This window comes from Cygnus olor, chromosome 5, assembly GCF_009769625.2.
Source record: "Cygnus olor isolate bCygOlo1 chromosome 5, bCygOlo1.pri.v2, whole genome shotgun sequence".
Taxonomy (NCBI): Eukaryota; Metazoa; Chordata; class Aves; order Anseriformes; family Anatidae; genus Cygnus; species Cygnus olor.
Window position 1 is genome coordinate 8,282,388 of NC_049173.1, and position 25,101 is coordinate 8,307,488.

Here is a 25,101-nt window from a genome sequence, read left to right on the forward strand (position 1 = left end):
CATGGTGCTCGCCATGGTATTCACCGGCTGCCATCAGAACTGCTTGAGAATAAGGCAGCAAAAATATTTGAGCAACCAGTTGTTGCGAACAAGAAAAACTCTGACCCAAGAGGGGGATTGGACTAATTACTGTGTGACCTTATGGCTCAAGCCAAGACCAAGACTTGCACAGACTGCAGGATTGTAGGCTGTCATTATATGAAAGAATACTTGTTCCAGCAATTCCTTCTCTTTCCAGAGCCTTCTGGCTGCGAAATGAAAAGCCTTGGGTGAAAAATACATTTCTTTCTTGGACTGATATGGGGTGGAGGGGGCATGCAAGAAAGGATCATTATTATTATTATTTTTGCTGCTGTAGAATTGGTGTGTTGGAGGGAAAAGAAATATGATGATGTGCTGTCCCTGAGAATGATTTTTAAGTCCTAGATGCCTTTGCGAGTGAGGTGGTACTGATCTCTTCTGGTGAGAAAACATCTGAGGAGATCTGGTTCTACTGAGGAGCCAAAGAGAAAGGCAGGAGGGTTGTATTTCATGATGCTCTAAGAACTGAACTACACAGGGAGGAAGGTAAGGTTGACAGTGATATGTCAGCACTCTCAAAGGATGGCCCTGGGTGCGATACATCCCTGTTCGCATTCATGGGTCTGCATCTGTAGGCCTTTTAGTATGTGATCTGAGTAACGTGGAAGAGATTTTCGAGTACAGGGCATATACTGTCTGAGGAAGAGTCATCTAATGCTACCGCCTCGCTGTGCTGTGATTGAAGAAAGTCCCTCGTGTAATATTTATTACATTCAGAATTCATAGCAAATCACTCTAAGTTGTAGTTTTGATGGAAATTGACCCTGTAAACCAACTGATCAAATCTTGAGTCAAGATGACATGGCATATGCAAAGCTCACGTACAGCTGCATGTACAAAGTTTACGCTCTACCACAAGCAAGCCTCCTGTGACTTCAATTAAAATTTTGCCCAAGTCAACTTGAGCTTTGCACATATAGCTCTGTGTGGGCTTTGTGCATGATTTGCATATGTCATGTAATGGGCAGCATGGTATTGTGTTTGAGCTGTCTCCTCCTAATTAATACATGATAAAAAACTTGTAGAGAATAATGATTAAGAAAAATTTGCGCACAAGGAAATTGCTTGCAAATGACCACACTGGCAAAATTATAAGCCAGTACTATTGCAGTCCCATTTATTTTCTGTTAGGTTTAATCGCCACTAATAATTCAGTTGAGGGTAATTAATCTTTGCTGATCAAAGTACAGGAAAGGGCTGAAGTACTGTAGCTGCATCATAATGACATGTAATGCTGATGGTGCACAATTGCCTGTTTGCAGAGAGATGTGAATATGTCCTCATTGGCATACAGTCAATGAGTGTTAGTTCATTATCACTCAGTAGAGGATAGAAGCTCAAATAATAAGGTAAAAGAGCCCCAAAATACATACATGGGCAGATGTTTGCAACTAGTGCTCAGTTCATTCCCTGACTTGCAATGAAACTGTGGTAGAGACTACTGACGAAAAGGACATTTGATATTATTATGATTTTTTTTTTCCTTTCTGAATTGTTCAGTCAAGATGAAGTCCAGTGTATGCTGCACTAAAGAAGCAGAAAGTTTAATTCCCAGACCCCTGAGATTTCATACCAGAAAGTCGTGTTCCCATGTCCCTTGTATTCCTTGGGTCAGCATCAGGTTGGAAACTTGTGGGCTCCATGGGCCCAATGAATACTTTATTGAAAAGTATGTCTTCTCTGGGTGGCTTGATGCCTTAAAGCTGCTGCCTTGGCCATCTTCCCTTGGGGGAAGTGGTTGGTGCACAGAGGGAGATGGACTGTGGGCAAGAGATCCTACAGTGAACCCAGTGTGGCTGAGTGCTCAAGGTGGTAGGCCATGTGTCCATCTCAGTTCTTCCTCTACCATTTTTTGAAGGAGGGTTTCAGATCCTGACTGTGCTGTTGTCTTGGGCTAGGCATAAATCCAGCAGGACCATTTCCATCCCTATAAACAGAGAAAAGAACAGGGACAAGTTTCTTCCTGATTTACTTCAGCTAAATATTAGATATGTAACATGCTTGAACTTACAAGGCTCGAAGTCAATGTTGTGCTGCACTGTTTTGCACATGACATTTAAAAAATCCCAACACCTAATTTATTTAGTTAGGGTTCATTTATTTTAATCTTTCAGCTAAGCCCTTGTTTGGGAACTTTGATCTGAAAGTGGTGTTTGTTTTCAAAGTACCAAAAAACATTCTTTCCATGTCTGAATATTCTATTTAAAATTCTTTTGATGTTCCTATTGATACTGCCACCAAACATCAGTGGTGTTAAAAAATTGACAACACCTATTACTAACAGACAGACAGTATTTAGAGCTACAGTGGTCCTGGAGTAGAGTGAATCAAAACTGGAAATCCATCAGTTCTTTGGCTGCTAAATCATTTCCATGCTGGGTTGGCATTTATCTTCCAGAATAGAGAAGTCTTTCAGAGAACAGCAAATATCTGGCTGGGAGCCAGAAACCTTGGATATAAGACAATTAGCACAACAGGGGGAAAGAAGGGCTTCCGGAATTAGAGATGAATAAGAAATATTTGTAATGTGCACTTTAAGTTATTGGTTTGATCACAGTAAATGTTTGTCACATTTCTCTTGATTGGAAGCATAGTGCTGTATTGCTTGTCTGGTTTTGCTTTCTTCTGTAATTAGTTTCACCAGTGAGTGGTAGGACTGGTACATATTGCACTTGTTGTCCTGTTCTTCATCTTTAAAAGGCTACTGTGTTTGGTTCAAAATAGATAAAACGGCAACTTGCTAGTTGCTGCAAAGACAGACTGCTCCTTCCTAATCCGCTGGCTCTCTCTCCATATGTAGCTTTAATTAGACATGAGGATTTAAGCCTTTACATTCTGAGGCATGTTACAGTCAAACTAATAATTAAGAGGATATATTTAGATGGTTTAAAAAACCCACTGCTCTTCTAAGTAAATCTTGATGTTTAAAAGTGCCAAAGGGTTTCCAGGCTCCTCACAGTATCACAAGCTGCAAATTTGCTCTTCTTACTGTCAAAGGAAAATATCCCAATCCTAGAACATAAACAGGCTGTCAAGTCTTGAATATTAAAAGGTTTCAACCATTTTGTGGTACTCTGTTAGAAAGACAAGGCACAGTTTCATTGATTAGGGTCACACCAGCTGAAACTGTGGAATTTCTTTAAGATTTATCTCATGAAGACAAAGAATTAATGAGGCCTTGGCTAACATTAGGGACTGAAACAAGAATTTACTTGAAAACTAACAGAGACGAGACGTGTGAAAGCATCCTTCTGCTTTACATAGCTGTGTTTAAACCCCAGCTGGGATATTGTGTCTGCTTTTGGACACTGCGCTCCTTGAAAAATGTAGGTAAACAGAAAGACGGTAGTTCGGAGGAGAACTGAAAACATGGGTCTGAAAAAACTGGGGATGTTTAGTCTAGAAAAGAGCAGACTGGTGTGTCATTTGGTGATCTTCAGATGTGCAACAGGCTATTGCAGAGCAGAACGGGCAATCTGGTCTCCACAATGGACAGAAGAAGAAGTAATGGGCTTAAAGTTCAGAAAGGGAAACTTCATTAAAGCATTAGGGAAAACTTCCTGTTGTAAGGGTAGTTAAGGACTGGGTGATATTGTCTGGGTTAGGTGTGGAGGCTCATTAAAGGTTTTCCATAACAGGCTAAAGCAGTACCTGTTAAAGGTGGTTTAGATTGGTGTCGTGATTGGCAAGAATGGTCTCTTGAAGTTGCTTTCATATTCTCCTCTCGCAGATGATCATCCTTTGTGACTTGGACTTTGGGCAAATAGTATTACTGCTCTTACATGTCTTTTGGAGTTCAGCATGGAGTTATACATCACAGGGCTCATAAGATTATATATATTTATCTATATATCCATTTATCTATCATGATGAAAATGTAAATGAAGAGGAAAAGACATTTTTCTTTAAATTTTGCCATGGAAGAATATTGTCTATTGAAAACCTTAGGCTTTTTTTTTTTTCTCCTGAAAATCAAAGTGCCCCTTGGGAAAACAAAATCCAGATAGCACATTTGGGGAGGAGCCAATCCAAGCCAAAACGATGTACTTTGGCATCTCAGTGGAGAGGTCCTGCTTGCACAGTGGCTGATGGGAGTTACAGCTTTGTCTCCCAGGTCCCTGATCTCTGTTTTTTTGCCTTCTAAGTAAGTGTCTCATTGCATTGCCTCACTGGGAGGCTGCAAGACCTCCAGGAGGGTACAGTACAGTCAGGGCAGCTCTGAGGAACTATAGTTCCCAATGGGACATGATGATGGCTTGAGATGGACTACTCACATTTCTGAACTACGAAATATCTCTCCTTGAAATGCCAGAATATATTCAAAGTTACTCTTTTCAGGCAAAATCTGCCTCTCTTTACTGGTTCCTAGGTGCTTGGTTTGGAGTGTTTTTTTGTTTGTTTGTTTGTTTGTTTTTGTTTTGTTTTGTTTTCTGACAAAAAGTAATGATTTTCATTGGGGAGTGTCATTTTTCACTCATTCTAGAAAATGCATGAAAAGACAACATTCCATAGACGATTAAAGTTTCAATGAAAACAAGCAAGCAAACAACACTTCCTTGCCCCTTTGTTCACTGTCATTCCTACTATACATGGGGAATTCCTAGAACTGAAAATATTTTTATGGTATCTGCTGCAGAATTAAGCTAGGAGCTGCAATAGCATTCACCCTTGCTACAGGATCACCCTGGGGAGACATATTCCAAACTGATAAGTGAATGGTGGTAGCAAGAATAGCCTCTGGTTTATGGTCCAGTAACCTCTGGTTATGATCACTTCACCTTTGGTTATGTGGGCGAGGACAAAGCAAAGGCAAAGGACTTTCCTGAAAATGACTGTTCCCTGTCAAAGCTGTGTAAAAGGGAGGTCTCTGTCAAGTTCCTTGTCGGGATATTATCAGATATTCCTGAATTGTTCTGTCAGATGAGTCAGGTTCCGCTCCATCAGGGGCCACCTTCTCCATGGTAAAGCTGTTCCTTATTTCTTGCAGCTCCTCCAGTCTGTCAAGAGCCCAAGGGCAGCATTCCCAGAGGAGGCTTGCTCTTGGGCTTCATTCCTAGCTGCATTTCTCTTGCACCGTTTAGCTTTAGCCCCAGCTCTTTTACTCCCTCTGAGACTTCAGTCTACGCTGTTTCTATTGTTCAAATGATATGCAAGGGGCTTTGAAACACTGACTTAAAGGGCTTCCTTCCCTGCACTGCTAGGAGTCAAGAATAGCTGCAGTATAGGACATCCTGATCCCCCATTTCCACATCTTCCATGTCAAGAAAAATAAAATGGCTCAAAGCTGTGCAAGAAACATATTCCCCCTTTTACTATGTTAGTATTTCCCTTGGATATTTCCAAGTACTTTACAGTTGCCATATGGGAATTACCTGCAGTGCCAGAATGCCAGTCCCGGGATCTGCATTGCAATAAAACCTTGTAAACTTTAGCATAGCAGCTAGAACATACCTGTAGCCTTAAAACTTTCTTTGTATGGGGTCAGGTAATCAGCAGGGTCTGCTATGTGATTACTAGTAAATGTAAAGCTGTATAGAAACCACCTATCTGTGCCCAGAGTAACTTTGTGGGAAAGACGAGGTGGCTTCGGAGTTATCTTCCACCTGAGCAGACACCCTGTCCCAGAGCCCTGGGGAGACCTGGAGACCATGGTAATGGATCACAGTTCTGCATCTGTCAGAGACCCATTCAGACCTCCCAAGACTTTCTTCTTTCCCCTTCGTGATGTTAGATTTTTGTCCATTTTCCCTGAAAGCTGCTCGAGGCAACAGGTAAATCTATGGTTAAGTGAGGTGAGCCAAATCCTCACATCCTGCAAACAAGTTATAGCTTAATGATGAATGCCAGCTCCAGGCTGGGCCCTTGTGTTCTGAATGGAGTTGAACCATCCCTTTGTTTTACTGCATACATGGACTGTGCCTGGCTCCATAAGAGCTACTTGATTAATTATCACACATCAGGCTGCTCTTTAGCAACGTCAGGCTCAGGAGGTGAGACCAGCCAGCCCAGCCTGCTGGGAAATTTCCGTGGGTAGCACTCTCAGGCATGACTCAGTCTGTTGTTCTGTGTTGCAGTTCTGGGGAACGTCTGTCATGTCAGAACCTGCAGGGTGGTGACATCCTTGTAATTCCTCTGGAAAAACAAAAGGTACAAGTCAGAGGCTTTATCTTAGCTTCATACTGATTGTGCTGTGTGCATAAGCACAACTTCAAGTTAAGCAATTGAGTAAAAATGACTGGAACCCTATAAATGACAAAATAAAGGTAATTGCATGTTAGGCACAAAGAGGAATATTGTCCTAGCTATAAGTCTTCACCAGCCAGCGGTTGAGTCCAGTTGTGCCTGAGTGTTCTCCTGTCTCTCCGGTCCCTCCACCTCCTCCCTCTACTCCCTAGTTCAGGTATTAGCATTACAGTCTGGCTCCACAACTCAGAAAGGGAAGGTAAAATGGATATGAGAGATTGTCTTCTTCCCTTTGCTCCTGGGCACTCTACAAGCACTGCATGCATGTTCTGGCTGCCAGCATTTCCAGGAACAGGTTCTTTGCAGAAAGGAGACTCAGGAGTCTGCAGTGCCCCTTGCACTGGACTGGGCTCTGCATCCCACTGTTCATGTACAACACAGACAGATTTCCAAACCAGGAACAGGTATCTGCTTGGGTGAAGAGTTTCTCGGTGACAGTGGTCTGTCTTAGTAATATACAGTCCTGCCATTCTTGTGTGTCCTGTCACTCAGACCAGGTGCCTTTGTCACCACTAGTGAAATTCTTCACTCCCTGCAGCTGATCAGAACTGCTGCTGAGATCAGACTTCAGTGACTGTAAATCAGCTGCTCTCCATCCCTCTCAACAGCATTTTAACTGTGTGTGGGATATTAATTATAGGTTGTCTTTTTTCAGACCTATACTTCTGAATTACTTGTTGCTTTAGGAGCTGAAAAACCGGCCACAAGAGACAATGGCTTTGCAGTGGCTTTTAGCCTCTCAGGACAAATCCCTGAGCTGACATCATCTGCAATTATGGTGCACAGATCCAACCACTCTGACATAAGGTAGTAAATTATTCACGATTTGGCAGCCACCATAAATGAAGATTGTGCTTTGAGAAACCTCAGAACTGCAAGACTGGTTTGTCACCACAGTCCTATTCAGCCAGTGGCCTATCTTTCAAAACAATACTTTGGATGACGGTGACAGTGCCCTAGGGTAGATGTATGTGGAATAAATTATTTCCATTTGATTTCGTGGGATTTTCTTGGCTAATATCTATAGGTACAAGGGTTAAAATCCTTCTCAGCTGGGACTGTGTGGTTTCTGCCCCAAACAACTTGTATTTTAAAGTGAACCTAAGCTAAATACAGGGTGACACAGCTGCAGCAGAAGATTTGGTGGGTCAGTGCAGGGTGGAAGAAGGGTGAACTAATAACCTTGGGCAGACAAATTTCCTGTCTTGTTCTAAAAAACTAGTTCTGAGTCACACAGACCCAGGCATGTTGGAGTGAAAGGAACAATAACCATGATAGACACAGGTCAGGATTGCAATCGAGACTTGCAAGCTATTGAGCCTTGAGGAGCTCAGGTGAACAAAGCAAATATACATCATTCCTGCTAAGGATATATTTAGGGTCAGGAGAAAAGGTATAATCATTTCCCCATGTGTTGATCAGTTACATGAGAGGCTCAGCATGATTAGGAAAGTTGAAGCTTCTGTCAGCAACTGGTGTGACTCACATCGGTGATTCTGGATCATTTCACAGATTAAATGGCTTCAGATTAGACTGAGAATTTCATGGGAGTCAGAAGGGGGGGAAATATTCTTCATCTTCATTGTTTTTCCCTTACAGGGATGAGGGGCCAGCCAAGGCTCACCCAAGGAAGGGACAGAGCCATCGTCCTGACTGGTTGCTGGGATGTGAGAATGGTGGTGAGGAAAGCCAGCACTGCAGCCTTCTGTAGCTCTTGTAGGTCTTGCTTTCTTTTAGGAGACACCAGTTTGTGCTTCTCTATTGCACATCCTTAGTGCAGGCCTGAAATGACTGCTTAATCCTAAAAGGCAATACCTGGTGTGTGGTAAAATGTATTTCCTTCTTGCTGTTTGTCCTGCTTCTTATACAACTTTACCATATACCATCATCATCACCATAATGAAAACATATTTATTAATTGAGGAACCCTGGGGAAAACTACCAGGCTATTGTCTCCTTTGTGGGAGGTATATCTTGGTACTCAGAGAAAACCCTTCTGCATCAACTATGTTATTGATTTACTCTGTTTCTTGAAGACCATTTTTTACTCATTATCAGCCATGTTATCTAGATATAAAGTAGAGGCTGGAATAAATTTTTCAGAAAATGTGAAACTGCAAATGAACATTTACTCATGGACCTTCACAGCCAGTAGGGACCATTATGAGCTTCAAGCCTGACCTCTTGCATAGCTGAGGCCAAGCAGTATGACCAAGTAACTTGTCTATACAGTATTTAAAGAAACCTGTTCTTTGGAAACTGCATTTTAACTAGTTATTATTCAAGGAACGTGTGTTTCTTATATTGCTTTTATGCGTGCTGAAAATTTATTTTCTCTCCCATCTCTTTTCCAGTTTCAGTCTTTGAATTTCCTCCAGGTCCATCCAGCTGGCTGTGCAGGTAGCACTGGCTAACACCAGATACCTCAGCAGTCCTCTCCAGAACTGATGCAATGGTGTGTGCTCAGGCATCTGGTTGGAATGAAATGAACTCCTCTTCATGAAGTCAGCGGACAGAAGGAGAAATTGCTCAGTAAGGAATTAAATGTCCCTTGCTGAACTGAATACTGGCAAAGGGATATGTTGCTTCTTCCTGCTAGGGGTGGTTGTCCAGGAGAAAAAATAATTTGATTTTTTCAGAGGCATTGTTGAGTGCTGTTCCTAATCCAAAAGGGGATAATGGAGGATTTGTTAGTGTCTGCAAGATATCAGACAGGCAGAGATGAGCGTGGTCTGCCCATGTTCCTTGTCACTGAAGCCATGTGAGCATGGTGCTGAGCTGGAACTAATAAGCTTCTCTGGGAGAGAGGATGCAACAGCGCCAGCCAAACTTGCCAGTGCTGTCCACATAGCTTCCCTTGGCTCCGAGCACAGCTTCAGTCTGCTTGCAAACTACTTGAGCATTGTGTTGCCAAAAATTCCTCTTGAAACTGGAATGTCCTTTTTCTATCTGTGACCTGCTTAGCTAATTGCATATTTTAGGATTTTGCACGATGACTGGGGACAATGGGGAAACTCTTCAAGAAGGAGGACAGTACTTCCTAAGCAGAGGGTTGGGAAAGGGGCCTTAACAGAGATCAACAAAGCCATTTTCATTAACGCATACCAGCACTTTTCTGGAAATTCTTTCCCATAGAAAATAAGCCTAAAGAACCTTAAGGTAAAAACAACCGTTTTTTTTTTTTTGTTTTGTTTTTTAATTGGAATAAAATCCGTTGAGGTAAGGTTTAACTTTTCTGTTTGTCGCCTTAAAATGGCTGTTGCAGCTATACATAGAATGCAATATATAGGCGTACTTCAGAGGTGAAAGGTGTTATAATCAATACTTTCTGAAAAGCTAAGAGGAGTGTCCATCAAAGAATAGATATTGGCTTGAGAGAATGAGATTTATGTATATTAAAATACATCTGGGTGATAATTTTAATGTACAAGGTATTAATAGCCAGTAAATAAAGGCCAAATACTAATAGCCCTTCCTATTAAACAGTGAACCCATGTAAATAAGATGCATCAGCAACAGCTGAAAATGAAGCCCTTCTAAGACATGTCCTTTGAATCTCTTCACCTTCACAAAATAGTCATGCAAAGACTGATAAGAGCATTGCTACCTAGCAGCTGTCCAGGCACACCAAAGCATAACAGCACTACTAGCTAAAACCTGGCAATTCCAAGGTTCCCTTGCAAACAAAATCCCGATAAAACACTAAATTGCAGGAAGTCAGTAATTTTATCCGATTAGTCAGGATAAGTGGACTGGTGCCAATCTGGTATCTCACACTTGAGTGGGACAGACACAGCTGCAGTGGGATGCCAGTGACATTTTTTCCTCTAGCAATCTGGGATGAACATAAATCTGCTTATAAGTATGACTGGGAAATTGGTAGTCCCTTACCCTGCAATTCAAAAGAAATGGTTTTGAATTTTTTTGGCAGCTGCTCACATCTGAGTTGGAGTGATTGCTCAAAGGTGGAGAACAGGGAGATGAAGCAGACAGATTCCTCTCCTCCTTCTAGAACTATCAATCAGCTTAAACTGTGTTAGCTTAACCCTGTGGCCCAGAGTCTGCACTTTGCCCCCACCTTCTTCACCAGTGGATGTGGGAGTAAGGCCTGCAGCCCTGCCTGCAGCTCCTATGCCAAAGTAGTTCTTCTCCAGGACCTTGTCACTCCTTTGTCTTTCTAGGCCACTGAAGGAGCCTCACTACCTGCAGTTTACAGCCTGTATTGGAGAGCAGGAATGTGCTCAGACCTGAACGCTGCAGGAAGGGAGCACACTTTCTGAGCATGCTGATGAGCTGATGGAAAAGCAAGCTTCATCTAAGCTAAGAGTGGGAGAGTCACCCCTGCATGCCTAGGGATCATTCCAGTGGTGCTTGCACTTGTATGGGTTATTTTGCATTAAAACAAAACAAAACACCCCCAGAATTCTAAAAAGAGAAGACCCAATCAGATGTTTAATTCCATAGATATTACAGCTAGATTTATAGCTACCCAGTGCCATGGACTGCCAGGTGCGGAGGAAGAGCTTGTGCCTGTAGCAAAAATTTGTTATGAGGAAGTTGTAATGATACCCATCACTGTTAAAAGGTCACATTTAAAGGAGCGGGCTACAAGTTTTTCTGGAGGGAGTTGTGTGATAGGACAAACAGCACTAGCACACACTAGCAAACAGAGAAGATGTGGGGGATCTAGCAATGCTCAGCAGTGCATCTTGAAAGATGAAAATACCAAAAGGTATCAGTAATTGTGAAACAATTTGTAAGACCCCATCGCTTTTTTCCCCTTGCCCCTTCATACCTGTAGTGTGTCTGCAAACCAGCACACCCTCCACTGTCTTTTGTGAGGAACACTTGAACAGGCTTTAATGAGCACTGGGGTGGTGATGATGGCAGAAACGTGCTGCTGAAATGACATTCACTCCTGGGCCTTGCTTACAGTAAGAGGATGCCTGCATCAGTTTATAACCCAGAATATTTTAAGCCTGGCATTCACATTCTCTGTCTTACTATCTGCAGAAGGTTTGGCATCCTGAACGTAGTTTGAAAAGGATGCACCACTGCACCGTAATCTCTGTAGCAGTTGTTGTGTATTAAGCATGTATATGAGAGAAAAATGTGGATGCAACTAGTACCATCATTGCATAGATGCATGTGCCAGACACAACTTTAAAGCATTTAGCATTCATTTTCATATCTTAAAATTCAGTGATGTTTGTGCTTCAAAACCTGGAAGGATGACATAGATATACAAGGTGCCTTAGGGCACTGAAAGTTAGCTCTTGGAAGTATTTGTGACACATAAAAGTCATCTAAAATAAGATGATTCCTTTTGTTACTCCAGATAGTTTCTGTTGGCCATGGATAGAGTCAGTCCATTCCTAGTACAGCTACTGTTTCTCCTTCACTTCCCCAAAATACATTTTTTTAAAAATGTACATCTAATTAAAGGACATGTAATTCAGCAGAAAGTCTTTTAAATGCATAACTGATTATCTACTTCCTGTAATTGCTGGTTTGTATATTGAAACTTAGATTGAGTTGGCAGACAATAAAAGATTACTTTTTAATTAGATATACTCATCCCTATCATTTGGGAATAGGGGATATTTTCCACTGCTGCTATTCTTCGTATCCAGCAACACACGCTAATCTCTTGCTTGCTATCAGTGTCATTTTTTTCCAAATGAGAAATAAACAGAAGCCTGCATCTCTTGCAGAAACAGCATGGCTAGGCAGTATTTGTCATTTTTGATAAGACATTGGTAGTGGGATGTATATTATGCATTTAATGGTGCACAGCAAGACTATGTACGAGGGCCAGTTTAAAGTATGGAGATTCACTTACAATCCCCAAGGATTTTTCATATTCATTCTTCATTAGAAATTCTGTTTTTACATCAGAAGTGTGTAAACACAAAATTATGACCCCCCAAACTATTCTTTTATGGAGTCTCAAACTCATTTTTCTTTCCTTGTGACAAATGAAGCAATTATTATCTGTCTTAAAAGGTATCTCATGTAACCTCTTGCCCTGCAAACTCCATCTAAAATGACAACATCTCCGGAGAGCTTTCTCTGCATGATAAACTGAGTTGCAGCCTACCTCTGGTTTAACACACACTGTTGCAGGCACCAGAATGTTTGGAGCTCTCTGGTAAGTGTGTGGCTGCAAAATACGGTGTCTAGCTGGTGACTTGGGAGCAAGTCACATTCAAAGCAAGGGCTCTCAATGTGTAATTCCTTTCTCATGTGAGGACCATGTTTCAAAAGCAGAGATAGGGTCCCCACACCCCTCCGACTCAGCTTGCTCTCCGACATCCACAGCTGCACAGCTGTCATGTGGGAGCCAGAACAACCGATTTCATGGCAAAATAATGGCTGGTTCCGTGTATATTTTTAGCAGTCTTTTTCAAGTAGTTCAGCCTCTAGAAAAGGAGGTAGCGGAAGCACTGGCCTCCCTTATCAAGTCCTCTGAAGAGATTAGCGTGGATCCATATGTGCTAGCACCGTCATTCCTTGCTTCACATCTGCAGTTAGAAAAGGAAGCCTTGTTATGGGGCATGTGACAAAGCTATATCTCTAACTGAAACTATACTGAATTTTGCTTGCCCCTAATTTTGCTTAGCCTCCAGCACCTGCAGTCTACTCTGCTTCCTCCTCCAGACCTTACACAGTCACAGCTCCACTGATTCAATGCCTATTCATGTCATCCATCATGGTTTTCCTCTTGACTGCTGTAAATCTCTTATTGCTTTTTTTTTTTTTTTTTTTTTTTTTTGTGAGTCCCTTCTAAACAAAAGGGATGTGATTCTTCTCTCCCTCCCACCGGATTTAACCTGTTGTAGTTTGCCATGTCATTATTCATGATTTAAACGAGGCTAAGCGAGAGGAGAATAGTGCACTGAGATTTTCATTATGCCGAAACCATGCTATTCTCTTCACGCAGGCTGTGGTATTATATCACCCTGTCCCTTCACGACTTTCAAAGGCTTCTTTTCCTCACCATCGAGCTCAGTAGCATGCAAAGGACTTCCAGAGCTTGTTTTTGAACTCGCCTGACCCTGCTTCTCTGATCTCATATCCACTCCCACACACATTTATTTGCCTTTTCTAATCTGGCTATCTCCTGTGGCTGCCCGGCTCTAAGCATCTGGGTGTCTGTTCTTATTTATGCCTCCCATTTGCCTGACGCTTTGAGCCCTGAGTCATTTCCCCTCTCCCAGGCTCACCTTCATGGCTCTCTTCTTCCTCCCAGCTGGCGAGCAGGCTGTCCTGCCACGCTGCCTTCCTCTTCCTCAGACAGCACTGGTGGGTCCCCGCCTTGCTAGCTCCTCGTTTAGTTGAGCAGATGCCTCTTTTTCTTATGGTTCACAAGATCTGGTGGTTTTCTGACTGTGCTCTGTGGGTGTGGGTGAGCCCAGCCATCAGGACATGAGGTCCTTCCATCAGTCTTCCCTCAGGACGCAGGCCGCGCTGTCACAGGCTCTGCAACAGGCCTCCCACTCCAGCGTCCTCCATCCAGGGCTGCTTTCCACCTCCCTGCTGCCCCAAGGGGCACATGCTGGGCAGGGTGTCTGAGGAGGGTGAGGGGGTATTTGTTGAAAGCACATGAGGCTGTCTTCTGCTGGGCACATTGTTATTGCGGGGGTGTCCCTGCCTGCAGCTCCTGCTCTGCCTGGCAGGTCTCCATGGTTTTATTTAGCTAGTGGTGGCAGCACATAGGTATTCCCGGTCTGGTCAGCACCCAGGGACCTTTCTGTGATTAAACAGTGCTAGTAGAGCTTTGTCAAAGCCGGTGTTTTTCAGGCTGCATTTTAATGCCATCGACTCAGGATTTATGCTTGTGTGATGGGATCCTCACGTGTGCAGGCATAGGTGGCTCATTCCTTTCCTTCAGTAATTGCTCGGCTGCCCTTTATGTGGAGAACAGAAGTGAGAGGTGGCAAGCAGCTGAGTAACCTCTAGCTGCTACTGCATCTTCAGGAGGCCTTTCCGTCTGGCAGGTGTAACCTTTGGAGAAGTCATACGCTATCATCACTCTTCCTCTCCACCCACTGAGCTACAGCTGAGGTGACATGGGATCGGACGATTCAGAGAAGAACCTCAGGGCAGGGCTGCCTGAAATATCCAGGTATCAAATATACCGATCAGCTCTATACAACTTGCTTTCTATTAGGGGGTATATTATAATCACACGTGGGTGTACTGCTTCCCACCAGGCGCAGCAATTTGCACATGCATGTGTGACTCCTGAAAGGTGGGTGTATCTCCCTGGTGCTGGAGCAGATCCTGTGCAACTTTTTGCCTTTACAGGAGGTCCAGGAATGCCTTGCAGCTCAGTGTGGTATTCATACATTTGAGATTGCCTAGACAGTAAAGAAAAGACTTGTATTTCTGAATAAATGACAGCATTACAGCTTGAAATTTTTGAAGGGACCTGCCACCCTCCCAGAAGGTTTGATGGCACTGACTTAGAGTGACCCCAGAGAAGCTGTGCCTTCTTCTAAGCTTTACCAGCTTCTGCGTGGTAGTCATGCATGCTTCTTGCAACACCTTTCTGAGAGAGCTGTGGGAAGAGGTGGCTGGGGAACTTGACTGTAGGGGAAACTGTTAGATCTTTATGCTCCTTCATTCCAGGAACATTGACCCTGGGATACATGTGGCAGCAGCCGCAGTTGACCCCTATGGCAGTGAGTGTGGTAATTATACACTGTGAACATGCACCCTCTTCCACAAGGAATTTGAAGTTAAGCAGTTTTTTACCTCTGACTGGGATTTCAGAGGCTCTGACTGCTCAGGCAGAGTAAAAAACTTCAGCTACGTTCCCTGCATGTGCCCAGATAAGTTATAGAGCACATGAGGTGTGTCCAGCACTTGCAGGAGCTGTGGGCCTTTGGTCTCTACACTGGACAGATGGTCTATATATGCACAATAAATGCCATGTGTTTCCATGCACAGACCATCTGTGAAATGCAGGCATAGGATGTCTGATGCTTCCTGAAAACCTGGGACAGAAATATGGCAACCCTATGGCTGATGCTCTGCAATGTGACCGAGACCATAATTTTCAAAGGACTTTGGACTTCCAGCTGCTGCTGATTTCAGAGTATTTTCCAGAGCAGACGCTGAGCACGGCTTGGACTCCATGATGGGGATATTTGGTAGGACAGGTGCTGCATGTGAAAGTCCTGAGTACAGCAAGAAAAGGTGACAAAGCTCTTCATTGTGAGGCTCTTTGAAGAATATGGTGCAAGATGGAAGGCTACACAGTGCAGCTGGGGTCAGGGGGATATTTCAGTCTGACTTCAATGTGATAGAAGTGCTGTGTGACTCTTTTAATGGAACTCTCTAGAGAAAAAAAAATGCACCTACTGGTACTGATGGCTGTTTTATTTATTCACTTATTAACCACCCTTGAAATTACAGTCTATTGTAAAAGTATCACTATTTTCTTCTCCAATGGATACCTGATTAATGTCTTGTGAGTTGTGTATGCCCTGCCAAATGAGAGTGATGTGTTTCCCAGCTGATAGCTAAATAATTCTTTAAGTGAGTTATTGTCTCACTTAGTAGCTCTGGTAGACTAGATCCCCACCTGATGAGCCCTCCCCATGCAGGACAAAATTTACTTAATTTTGCTCAAATTTAGAATGGTATTAACACAGAAATTCAGCAGTGAGAAATTGCCTAGAGGCTTTTCTCTTGCATTTTCCCTGCAGGGAGATTCACATTTTAAGCTCTCCCAAACAAAAAGGTCATCCCATTTGTTCCAAGGATTTTTGGAGACTAACCAATAGCCAATATTTATATAGGAGAATACTCTCATTAGCCCACTCCAGCTCTTCTCAAGATTGTTTGGAAGATTTTTCAAATTTGCAGCTCTCCCATAAGAAGGGATGAAGTGAAGGAAGCTTTTGGAGCTGAGCATCTGCTCTCAAAGAAGGCAAGCACAGGTATAGGGGGTGAAAATGCCTATTGTCCCACTGGGGTCTTCACTGCCTCTGGAGCTGCGAGGACTGGTGCCTGGGGACAATTCAACAGTACTTCACATTCAGTTCATCCTACACACTCCTTTCTTAGCTCACGTCATTCCCCTCATCTCCCATTCCCTTTCCTTTTCTCTTCCCTTTCTCTGCACTCTCCCACCTACCAACTCTCTGATTCAGTATGCTGGCTCACACTGGTAGCTGCAACCCTGAGAAGACAGAGACACTACTGATGACACTGAGCTGTCTGAGCTCAGCTTCTCTCTCAGATTTGGTCCTTGTCATCCTTTTGTTATCATCATGAGCCATCCTACTATTCTTTATCACTGTTATCTTTGTTGAAAAATCTGTGTAAGGTATCCATTTAATTTTGGGGCAGGGACCTTCATGTTTTTAAGTTCTGCCTAGCTACCCCACTCCTTTCCCCACTGTTTATTTTATTCATAGGGCTGAAAGGTATGTTTCTGTTTAAATCTACCCCTTGCAAGGCCTCATTCTGCTTAACTTCTGGCATTTCCCATTTTACTCTCAAGCTTCTTGACCTCTAAAGTACCTTCACTTTGCTGAGCTGTCGTTTTTTTCCATTCTTTGCTGGCTCTTGGTTGATTGCTATTATCCTTTGTTGAGGTGGCTTACTCATTCACTTAAATTTAGAGTAATTTTTACAGGCTTTGTTTTTCCCTGGCTTGGGAGATGTGCTGGAGGTAGTTTCTATACTTTTGGCTGAAAGGAATCTCAGGTCTTTCCCACATTCAGGACTTTCAGTTCTTTAGTCCAGTTGAGTTCACTAATTAGTTCGCTTAATTTCTCAAATTCTGCCCATTTGAAATGTAGAACCTTAATTACAGACCTATTTTTGTTTACTCTTCCATTTAATTTAAACTGAATCAACTTGTGATTGCTCAGTCAAAGGTTATTTTCTTTGATCGCTTCTCCTGTAATGTGCTTGCTATTTACCAAAACGAAGCCTAAAATAGCATCAGTGGTTCAGCACTCTTTGGTGAATTAATTTGTTGGCAATTACATCTAAGTCTGTTTGGCCATGCTGCAAGTAGTAGCTTCTATATGTATGAAACTGTATTTATTTCTCTCAAATTTCCTTCCTTAATGACTTGGTACATCATCAGTGATATTGATAAAGAAACGAATCAAATGTCAAAAAATCTAGAGAGGAAGAGAGAACACAATACGGAGCAGTTTTGTGTCACTTTGCAACTCTTTATTGCTGTGTGCATTTCTGGTACATCCCATCTCATAAAGGATACAGCATAAATGGAAAAGGTTCAGAGATGGGCAGCAAGAATGAAATGTGGAAGAGCTTCTGTCTGAGGAAAAACTGACCTGAATAAAAGTCTTTAAGCTGGAGAAGGGATAAATGACGGTATCTATACTGATGGATAGGATATCACGAAGATGGTAAATAAGGAAGAATTGTTCATTATCCTCTTCCATTTAAGGGAATAGAAGAGGTTATCAGGAGAAACTGGCAGATAGTTTGTTCAAAGCAGGCAGAAAGAAATGCTTTGTTTCACATAGCACGTAGCTGTGTGAAATTTCTTCTTGCCACATGTTGCTATGCTTGTTTATATAGATTAAAAACAGATACAAAACCAAAAGAAAAACAGATACACAAAATCTCACAACAACAACAACAACAAAACAACCCCAAAAACCTAGAGAGATTGATGGAAGAAAACAGCTAGTGAAGACTACTGACAGCACCTCTGACTCAGAAAGCTGTTGAAGGCGAAGTGTTTATTCTAAGTGTCACTGCTGGCTTTCTCTGATGTCCTGCTTGAGACATCTGCCTTTGGCCATTGTTTGGGGCAAGATGGACTTCTAGTCTGTAGGGCTGCTTCTATGACTCCATGTCCAGTGACAAACCAAGGACTTTAGTGTACTGCACCTTACAGTGCCTCCAAAATGATTCCCAGGTCATGGGCAGAGGTAACAGGAAGATAACAGTAATTTATATTTGGTTTTCCTTCCTTTGGATACTTATAAAGGCTCTGCACAGTATGTGCTTGCCATTTCTGTTTAATTTCCAGGTACCTTTTCATTTGGAAGTGGACTCAGTTCTTTCTCTGGGCTCTGGTAAGCAACAGGTCACAGAGAGAAATGCCAGGGAAGCACAGACCTCTGCTCATTGTTGTCTAAGGAATAAAGGTGGGTGAGGTCAAACGGTTAAGAAGATGTGATTGGTTAATAAATATGGCCAAAATAATGGTCTCACGTATGGCGTAGCTATGCAATGGCATTCTTAGGGGCAGAAATCCTGTGAATCCACCAAGACTGCTGGACTCTGCTACCAAATTTTATCCAGTTCTGTCTACCTCTCTGTTCACAGAAGATGTTGCCAAAGCTGAGTTCATAACTTGCAAACCTCTAACAGCTGCCTGATGTTCTTTTAATCTTTCACATATGCTGCATTCGGCCTCCTCACAGCTACAAAAAGCACAAGCTACAGTTTTTTGTCCTGCAGCTTCCTAGGAGGTCTAAGTTTTGACTTATGCTCCCCTGCCCCCAAATCAAAGGTAAATGGCAATGTGCCATTGACAAACATGCTCAAGCAATGGTTGTATGTTCAAAGGACTGGGGTCTTCTACCCTGCTCTTGAGAGCTGGCCCTAGCTGATACAAGGATGTAGACCTGTCTTGGCACATGCGGGGAGAGTAGTCCATTTTCCCTGGATTTTTTCATTCCCCAACCTTTTGTCTTGTCTATTAAGGCCATTAGTTCCTCCAGCAAATTCTCTCTGCACTGTTTGTTCAGAGCTTAGAACAAAGAGATCATAGCCTGGCCCCTAGACACCACTGTAATACTGCGATGAATGATCCTTTTTTTAACTGCACACAGATCATACTGGTGAACTCCTACTTTTACGCTTCCAGACTGGTCATATGCACATCATTCTGATGATCAATTTTTTGTGGTTGCTTTGAAAAACATCGGCTTACTAGCAGTTTAATGTGAAGAGGAATATAAAGAAGCAGTGTTCCTACTTTGTCTCTTATGTGATAATCCCCTTTGGATATTTTCCAAGCTTCCTTCTTCCTTTGGATTTGTTTTTGGAGTTTTTGTCCCTAAAAATCTTTCATCATTGCCCCTACACCAGTCTGCTTTTGGAGTATCTTCAATTAAAGCTCATAAAAAGTTGATTTTTTATTTATTTATTTATTTTTACTCACAGATACATTTACTTTAACAAATACTTTTAAATTCCTTCCTGTTTATTCACTACTCAGACTTCCTATTCTTTTTATTAACACATTCTATTTTAAATCCTTTTAATCTTCTTCACTTTCACTCTATGCCAGTCTGTGACTGATTGTTTCAGAGTCTCCTCAAAGCCATGACTGGAATTCTTCATGTCTACTTCAGTATTTCAAGCTACCTTTCTCAGGCTGTCACTCTTGTTCTGACTCTTTGTCATAGTTGTTTTGTCCTTTCATTTGTCCTTGCAATTTCAGGAAATACTCCCTCATTTTTTTTCCTGTGAGAGGGTCACCAGGAGCTTGTTGTCTTCTTCTAGCCTACCAATTCCTGACTCATTTAATGGTTCTTGAGCCTGCTTAATAGAGTGACTCACCAAAATATTTTGCATCTCTTTGTATCTGTTGAAAGCGCCCTTTTACATCAGCATGCATTTATATATAAATATGTATGTGCCATCCTGCTAACTTAGGGTTCTATTTACCTGCTCATGTGTCTGTCTATCAAGCGCTGTTCTCGATGGAAATTACTTCAATGTCTCTCCTTTACTTTGAAGTGATTTCTAGACAGCTACTTATCAAAGAACATTAACATTGATGGCAGATCTATTTCCCCATTCCTGTAATTAACAATTCTATCAATTGAAGCTGTTTTTATGGGCCGATGACTGAGGCAACAAAAAGAGAAAAAATTATCTGGGAATGCAGTAATGTTTCATGTAGCAGAGGGCAGTAGGACCAAGTACGAGGGACTAAACAAGTGTGGTATTCCACTGAGCACACAGGGAGAGAGGAATTTTACTCCATTGAATTCAGTTAGCTATTAACTTCAGCAAGGCAAAGGACCCTCCCTGGCAAGATTCTTCCATTAGCAGACATCCTGAGAGCTGATCCTGACAAAAGGTACTGTGTAAGTCATGGTAGTCTTAAATACAGAGGGTTTTTTTATTCTATTCCCCTCTTTTCTCTGGCATGTTTTTGCTTTATACATTCTGAAGTTTAGTATCTGTCAGGATGTTTGGATGATCAGGATTATTACTGTATACCGCACGTTAAGTTCATTTCAGTACTACAATTATTTCACAAGTGCTATTTACACTGTCTTGTTTTGGGCAGCTAACATAGATGGCAACATTAAGCGTCAAAGCTTCTTATTCCTTCACAGAAATTAATCTGGCCTGTTTCCTTGAAAGCTCATCCAAATATTATTCTTTGAATATTGTAGAAAATCTATTGGGTGCCCCTCCTGGAAAAATTACACTGGGACTGAGTTTGCATGGGGGGAGTAATACTGTATTTTTGCCTTTTCTCATGATTCCAGGAACAGGCAGGCACTAAATCGAGCTCAGCAGCAGATCTGCTCTGCACACCACTGCTCACTGCTGCAGCTGGTATGAGTACGACCGTCACTGCGCTCTCACTACGACAGCCCTTTCATATGATACATGAGATGTTCCTGGCCTGGTTTCAAAGGGCAAAGGGGAGAAGGATAACAGAGCCGACTCTGGCTTTTGAGCATTTTGTTTACTGGAACATCCTTTTAACCATGCAACAGAGTACACTGCTGGGTTAAGGGAAAGTCATTAATGTTGCCCTTGGTAAGTGGATCAAGTAATAGTGCCATATGCTCTGATGCAGTAAAATGCAATCACTGCCTAGAAGCCTTTGCATTTGGAAAAAAAAAAAAAGAAAAAAGAAAAAATAAGAGTAATTTTTGCTTGCTTTGCATTACTCTGGGGATATACACCATTGCTTCTTCATCAGTATCACTAAAGTACCAAAGTGTACTGATTGCACCTGTGCAAATCAGAGATCTAGGAGATACAGGAAACACTTTCCTCCTTAAATAAGTTTCTCCACTGCCTGAGTTTGTTTTAAAGCAAAGTCTGCTTCTTCTCTTGTTCATAGAATCAGAGCTCTGTGCCACCACTCCTTGTTCCGGGGATTTGCTTATTATAACTTCACCGCTGCAGACTTAGATGTTCTCTGAAGACCACCATGAGGCTGGGTCCCCATACCCAGCCGCTGAGGCACAGAGCTCACTAGAGGTACTAGAGGTACCATGTCAGTTCCATGAAACCATCATAAAGACAGAAAAAAAATTCAGCAAATGGCAAATTAGTGGCATTGGACCTGGTGTGCTCTTTGTGAGAGGCTCAATTCTATGCTGGCTCACATCTTAATCCACCCCAGCTCACACACACTAAGCATAAATCAGCACAGGGTCTGGCCTCTGTACTGTGCAAACATTAACTAATTAATCCTCCTTATAGCCACTGGAGGCTGCAAAGGAGTTATTATTATACTTCTCTTCAAGAGTGTGCAACTGAAGCAGAGAGGATAAATGATTAAAGAAAACAGATATAATGATTGTCTGAACTTGGGTGCAGAAGGACTTTTGGACATTTCTGGAGCACCCTTCACCTGGTTTTTTTTAGCAGTCTCAGTTGAGGAATAAGCAGGAGGAATTTTGTGAGCTACTTTTAGAAAAGCTCTAGGGCCTTATCCTCATCTTTGTTACACTTATAAATCTGGAGAAATTCTATTTGCTCCTTGAGGACACACAAGGGGTTTACAGGAATGTTGAAAATAAGAATCTGGCCCATCACATTAACATAAAATGTGAGGAAAAAGTACCCAACAACAAGCAAAGGGCAATACAGACAATAGGTTTCTTATGAGCAAATTGGCTGTTTGTTTGCCTTTTTTTTTTTCCCCTACATTAATGCTGTCCAGGCCTCCCCTGTGTATTCTCAAGGAAATGACTTTGTTATATCAGTGAAGTATATTGAAAATGAAATCAGTGGTAGCACCAAATGTGCCCAGACATGACAAGACTTTTAAATAACAACAGAAGAATTCCATCTCCTTTCCTGTTTGTTCCACGTTAACTTATGGAGATTGGTGCTGACTTTCTGGAATGGCTGCAGCAAGCTGTAAATGATGTATGAAAATGAAATGAAAAATCTCTGCCCAGGCCACTGTGCACAGCAATCGCTGCTGAGCCAAATTAATAGCTGTTTGCTCCTGTACACTCTGACATGAGATGGAGACAGCGAAGCCAGCAGCACAGAAATTGGCACAACCACCCACAAATATCCTGGCCAGGATATCTGTTGATTCTTCCTTCACCCAGTCCTGTTGTCAGTGGTGGAGTCCTTTAGAGATATAAAAGGGAAGAGACCCAGATGTTTGCAGCCCTTCCTGGAAAAGCTGAGGGATTCACACACAGAAGGTAACAAGTTAGGTGGTGATGACACCTTCTTGGGACCTCCTTTTTCCTGCCTCCATTTCCTGACTTTGTTTATTGTCTTCTTCCCCATTTCTATCCAACTGTATCTCTGTTGCAACATCAACACCCCTGGGCATCGGGGCTGTGCAGGTGAAAGAGGCTTGCATCAAATGGGCGTAATTAAGTGAGCACATGTGTGTGGGTACAATTAACACCTAGTGATTATGTCAGTAACATGGTGGGCATGGTGACAAAGGGCATTTCTGTTGACCCAGTTACTGAAAGGCTCTCTGGTAGTCACGCTGCAGTGCAAAACTGCAAACAGTGATTATTAATACCATTAAAAATTCATGCAAGCTCAGGTTCTGCAAATGCTCTGCCATGTGAACAGTCTCTGCGGAGATAAAGAGGGCATGACAGCAAGTGTAGAAAGCTGATGTCCGGGCTAATGATGTGCTGGCTACAAGTTGCCCCTCAGAGCTTTGGGCTCGACGTACCCCTGTGCCCTCAGCTGCTGGGCCCACCAGGTGTTTCTGCAAGCAGCCCCCACCTGGCATCCCCCCTTGGACATTCACCATGTAGCTCTTTGCTCCCTCCCTTGCTCCTTTTTGCATGGGTAACTTCTGCAAGTGCGAAGTAAAAACAAGAGAAATTAAAAAATAATATGAATTAAGCAAAATGCCCTTTGTGTGATACTCCTTCGCAGCCTAGAAGCAAAGGGAGATGGGATTTAATTTAGGCCAGTCCTCTGCTGCATTTCAGATAAAGGATTTTTAATCTAGTCGTAGGTTGATAAAAATACCCCTCTCTGATCCTGCAGGCAACTTTTTCTGCCAATTTTCTTTCCAGAGAGGAAGAGAGGGGAAAAAATAATTGAAAGAACACTGCCGCATAGAAAATGACACTGACGAAGTAATGCACTTTGGAACTGCGTGCTCTGCCAGCTCCGTGTTTACTATTTTTTCCTCCTTTTACTTCAGAAATTTCAAGCTATTGGTAATCATCAGCATGATTAGGTGGTGTTTTTTTTTTTTTTCCTTTTTTTTTTTTTTTTTCCACTGAGCTTTAGCTCAGGTACCAGTCTTTTAAATACAAAATGATTTCTCCATTCTGGAGTGTTATTTCAACTTTCACAGTACAGCTTGTTCTGTTCCACCCCAAGCAGAAAATTTTCAGGGTTAATTTATTCATCTAATTGCTGGATGCACATGTGGTATTGCAGTCCACAGTGATTTTATGGACTTAAGGCTATGGTAATGACTTAATAAACATGCATGTGTACATGATTTGAAGGGAATATATTCTCTTGAATGTAATGTTTCAGAAAACACAGCATGAAAAATAAAAGGGTGGCCAGAGGCATATCTCAGTGGAGTGAAATGCTGAGTTTTAGTATTTTTTACAATTAAGGACTCTGTTTAGACCAGGTATTACCTGTCCAGTTTCCTGACAACTTGTGAACATTTGAATAATCAAACCAAAAAAAAAAAAACAACATATTTTTTTGGCTTCCTTTGCCTGCATGTTATTTCTTTCAGCCCTTCTCTAGCTTCTTAAAGGTAGCTTGTGCACATCCACAGGAAAGCAGAGCTGAGCCAAATGAAGAAAATGAATGGGACAAGTTTGATGGACAGCACTCAGGAAATGCATGTTGAAAAACCTCTGGTGTTGTCTCGGAAAGGGTGAAGGGGGTCAGGAAGAAAGGACAAGTCTTAAGGGCAGCTGTTTGAGGGGCTGGTGAATTAAGCCACACCAGCTTAAACAAAACCCAGCACAAAAGCACCTCTGTTAATGTGTATGAAGTTACACTGGTTTAACATTAAGAAGAAGGTAGAGGGTAGACTCTATAGCTGTTGGACAATCTATTGCTTTTGAAAGTTAAAATGATTTTTGATTGTCCCATTGGCAGTTTTTAAGCCTGATGGTGTGGGTGCGACTTCCCCTTGGTAAGTACCTAAACTGTACTGCCCCAAGAATAAGGGGTATTTTTCCTGCAGCTGGACAGGTGACAAAGTTTTTGAACTTAGACATTTAGAATGAGATCTTTATCTTGATTTTGAATAAAATTTGGCTCAGTTTTTAAGCAGAGCTCTGGTCTGGATACTGGAGGCTCACCTGCACTTAGTGTCTCTGCTTCCTTTAAGCTGTTTTTATTGAGTGGTTCATTGTCTGATTTGGCCATCACTTGAGATGGAAAAATCCTCTGATCAGTCACTGTGAAGCAAACTCCTGCCACAGTGTCTGTTTTTGGCCTTGACCAGACGTGTACCCTGGGAGTATTGCTGTGAATCCCTCATTGTGCTGTGGATTTGGTATTAATGCCACTTCAGCTGGCTCTAGCTCAGGAGGC

General features: G+C 42.3%; 1 long non-coding RNA gene across 2 annotated transcripts; it reads left to right on the forward strand.

Annotated features, from left to right (window-relative positions):
• The first annotated feature begins 289 nt into the window (after positions 1-289).
• Positions 290-24,192, forward strand: LOC121071410. Of its 2 annotated transcripts, XR_005820575.1 has the most exons (6): positions 290-567; positions 7,924-8,040; positions 8,679-8,856; positions 14,325-14,452; positions 20,841-21,117; positions 21,428-24,192. It is a non-coding gene; the product is annotated as an uncharacterized LOC121071410 (long non-coding RNA). The 2 variants fall into 2 exon arrangements; XR_005820574.1 differs by having other exon boundaries at positions 20,841-24,192.
• The last annotated feature ends 909 nt before the right edge of the window (positions 24,193-25,101 follow it).